Source organism: Solanum tuberosum, unplaced genomic scaffold (assembly GCF_000226075.1).
Source record: "Solanum tuberosum cultivar DM 1-3 516 R44 unplaced genomic scaffold, SolTub_3.0 scf00416, whole genome shotgun sequence".
NCBI lineage: Eukaryota > Viridiplantae > Streptophyta > Magnoliopsida > Solanales > Solanaceae > Solanum > Solanum tuberosum.
In genome coordinates this window covers 280,667-285,071 of record NW_006239331.1, presented here as the reverse complement: position 1 = coordinate 285,071, position 4,405 = coordinate 280,667, and the positions used below count along the sequence as shown (strand labels likewise).

At 32.5% G+C, this 4,405-nt stretch overlaps 1 long non-coding RNA gene across 1 annotated transcript; it reads left to right on the top strand.

Moving 5' to 3' along the window:
• Window positions 1-985: 985 nt before the first annotated feature.
• On the top strand, window positions 986-3,508 carry LOC107057946 (uncharacterized). The gene is made up of 3 exons (XR_001471666.1): window positions 986-1,045; window positions 1,482-1,558; window positions 3,263-3,508. It is a non-coding gene; the product is annotated as an uncharacterized lncRNA (long non-coding RNA).
• Window positions 3,509-4,405: the final 897 nt, after the last annotated feature.

The following is a 4,405-nucleotide window of genomic DNA, read 5'->3' as shown; positions in this document are numbered from 1 at the left end:
TCAGCACAAAATATCTACAATTCATGGATACACATATATATTTTATTGCAAAGTTAATTAAAGTAGTTGAGATATGTCGTGTAACGTGTAACGTGTTTACATACTACACTCTAAATAATTTAGCGAAAATAAAGATATGTCGTGTAACGTGTTTACATACTACACTCTAAATAATTTTCTCTTTAGTCAATACTATAAAAATGACACATTTCTTTATATGAAAAATCTTTCAACATTATCAACATTGTATCCACGTTGGATCTCACTCATTCGTGTCCAATTAAATTAACTATATCAAATAAATTAGGATTAAAAAAAGTACGAAATATTTTTTATTTATATTTTCACCCTTATATTTTAAAAAAAAAATCCCACCTAACATATAAATATATAACTTAGTAGATGACATTTTATTAAATAATATAGAAAGCAAAAAATGTTTAGTTATTTTTTAATCTTTCTTTTTGTCATTACAGACTTGGGCAATAGGCGTGAGCTAGTGTGTATTTCCTTTTGTTCTGAGTTATCAAATGAAAGGATCCCAAATTTTAAATTTAAAAAAAAAAAACAAAAAACGTCCAAAAAGAACAACAAAGGCAGGCGATATTAACAAGAAACAAAAATCAGCTCACTTGACTCTTACTAGTTCGAACTAGGTAATCTTCATCAAGAATCTCTAAGCTGCATTGAACAAGCACAAATTCCATCAAGAATTTCTAAGCTGCAGTGAACAAGAAACAAAAAGCTGAAATGAAGAAGAACAAAATTCATCAAGAATTTCTAAAGCAAAAGCTAAGATCGAACTGGGTAATTTCTTACTGATCTGTTTTCTAAGTTCCACTACAGATCAATGATAGATCTCCTCTCAAGAGTTGAACGGATTCAACTACAAATTGCCTAAGTTTTCATCTCAAGCTCTAATTCGCTACAGTGATTTGATATATGGAGTATTTCTTAGAGCAAATAAGGTCTTTAATCATTCAAGAGTATAACAACTCATGGACTGCATCTCATATATACAGAAAGACCCACATCGTGTTGCTGGGTATGTCTTCATCCCCATTCACCCCTCTTTTGTTCAAGTAATCATTGCATGTGTTGCTTGTTTTTGTTGATGTACTTAGCTTGTTGTAGATTTCATGCTTGTTTCAATTCCTACATATTATTACATTTTTAGTATTTTAATTTCATCAATTTAAAGATTGGGTTTTGTTTTTGTCTTTATTTCTGGTGAATAAAAAGAATCTTAAAAGAATTGTACAAATACTTCAAATAAAAATTGGAAAAATTCATTATATTTGAAAGAAAAAAAAAGAAAAGTTGAAAAGAAGAGAAAAAAAAGAAAAAACTTTTCCGCTAAACTCCCCACCTCCCTAAATTACACAAACTTTCGCCACTATTCAGGTTTTTTCTCTAATTTCTGCCCACGTTCAGTATCAGTACTTTATCTAACTCATTTTCATTTTCATCTCATTTTAAAGATTGTCTCCGACTACACTCACTCGCAATTCAACTGTGGCTCTTGGATTCTCAGTTTCACTATCCTTTCCGCTAAGTGGTAAGTATTCTTTATCAAGCTTAGTTTCTCCTTTTTGTTTGATACAATCAGTCAATTGTAGAACTTCAAATGTGCTCTATTTGCTCAATTAATATATAGCATTGATATAGTGAATATATAGACTTGTGTTTTTGAATCCCCTGTCAATTTCTCTAACATAGTTGTGAATTGGGTTCACTATTCGGTACACCATTTTTGATCCCCCAGCTAAAAGATAAGTTTATATTTTTATAGATTAAGCCACATCATTCAAAAATTAACAAGGTGATTATGGAATTTACTAAAAGTACTTACTGTTTGAAAGTGCAAACCATTTTTTTAACCTTCTAACAACAACCTGACTATATCTTTTAATCTTTAAAGTGATATTATATTGAGCGGCCAGAAATAAAATTCTAAACGCGATAGTTAGAAACACTTTTGAGCAAAAGCTGAATATGAAAATATCTTTTTGTCGATTTAGTATATTGTAAGAGTATAAAACTTCTAAACCATCATACTATATCCAAATATTAGTATTTTTAATGAAACTTACTCAATCCAAGAGTTGTCTTGCCAATACTAAGAAATAGTGGATTCCTGATTGTTGGCAATTAGAAAAAGAGATGAGAAATCATCTCTCACACTCTCTGTCCCTAACCATCTTTCTTTCCAGAAAGATATATGATCTTCACTCCCCAGCTGGAGTGAAGACTTGGGTTGGAGCTTCCCCCATTGCTTTGAAATGTGTTTCTAGAGACTTGAGCCTTGGCGATCTCTATTTCGTCTTGTGCACCAGTTGCTTTCCACCCCATTTTCCCAAATTACAACTTTCTATAGTTCAGGATTGTCCATGTATATCCAATGACATTTCATTAGAAAACTCTTGTTGTGCAAGATCAAATCTTTAACCACTAGCCCATTATGTCTCTTAGGTATAATAACCAAATGAAATTTGTTAGTTTAACGGTTACCTTCCCATAAGAAATCTCTTCTTAACCGATCTAGTCTTTCCTGAATCTTTTTTTGGTAATGGAAATAGGGACATGAGGTAGGTAGGAATGTTGTGCAACACTCTATTGATGAGTGTAAGTCTGCCACCAAAACAGAGATATTACATTTTTCTAGGAGGTCAATTTCCTTTCAACTATTTCAATCACAATATAATTATAATACCATTTGTTACATGTTTAAAACTACAAAAGATGTAGAAGAACATAATACTTTTCATTGCCTTCATATTTTGAGTTACATGTTTTATGAAGTTTTGATTTTACGAAGGTACTAAAAAAATGAAGCTTCAGTGGAAATATTTGTCTTGCTGCCTTGATTATAAAATTTGCACCCTTTTTACTATTCAATATTTTATAATTATAATGCCATTTGTTAAAAATTAGTGCATATTCTTATGTTCTCTTATATTGTTTTAGCTTGTGATTGTTTTTAAGTTAATTGAGTCAAATATTTCTGTTCCCGTTATTTAGGAATGATATCATATTACTATTTATTTGAATAGGACTTTGTTGGAGTTATTTTAGGATAAAATGTTGTTATTTAGTTTATATATATACAACTTGCATACCTGTTGTAAAAAATAGAGATTTCCAGTTCAAAGTTAAAACAAATAACATTATTCTATATTCCATTTTCTGTTATACTGCAAATTTCTTCTTTTCAATTCTCTGTGTGTTTTTGTTTCAATAATTACCCTTCTCACATTATCAGAATAGAAGGTTTGTAAGTAAAATGAGTTCAAATCGTCAATGGATGTACAAAAGATTAGCCAAAGGTCTTTATGATCCTAAATTCATAAGGGGTGTACAACATTTTATTGAGTTTGCTATGAGTCATCCAGAAGGGAGGGACGGTGAGAGACTAAGGTGCCCATGTAACCGAAAGAAATGTCAAAATTGAAACTTTGAAAATGTTCATACTGTCCATGGTCATTTATTAAAAGAAGGTTTTGTACCGGGATATCATGTATGGTACTTGCATGGAGAAAATGAAGTTGCGAGAAGCATAGATCAAGATGAAATGATACCACGGGATCATTCTATGAATAACCTACCCGTGAATGTTGGTGCTATTTGATGATCCTACACCTACTACATCATATCATAGAGTGGTTCATGAGGCTGCTGGTCCCGTATTTGTTCCAGATGATATGGAAGAATTACCTAATCCTGATGCACAAAGTTTTTATGATATGCTTGATTCTGCAAATCAAGAAGTGTGGCCTGGTTGTGAAACACACTCAAAATTATCAGCTGTTGCTCGTTTGTTGCATATCAAGGCTGAACATCACCTCTCTGAAAGATGTTTTGATGATATTTGTCAATATGTGAATGAGATGATTCCGCCTGATAATGTGATGCCAAAAAATTTCTATGAAACTAAAAACTTAATGAGGGGGAATGAACATGCCAGTTGAAAAAATTCATACTTGTGTCAATGCCTGCATGATTTACTGGGGAGAGGATAGTGAACTTGTAAATTGCAAGTTTTGTAGTCATCCCAGGTATAAGCTTACAAGTCAAAGATCTATTCAGAAGAAAAATCTTGTACCATTCAAACAGATGTATTACTTTCCTCTTACTCCACGACTGCAACGAATGTATGCTTCCACAGCAACTGCTTCACACATGCGATGGCACGCTGAACATGAAGTTGAGGAAGGTGTGATGCGTCACTGTTCAGATGCACCTGCCTGGAAGCACTTTGATAAGAAGCATCGATCTTTTTCAGAGGAAAGTCGTAATGTTAGATTGGGACTGTCCACTGATGGGTTTCAGCCATTTGGTCAAACAGGAAAGCAATATTCATCTTGGCCAATAATTGTGACACCATACAACTTACCTCCTTGGATGT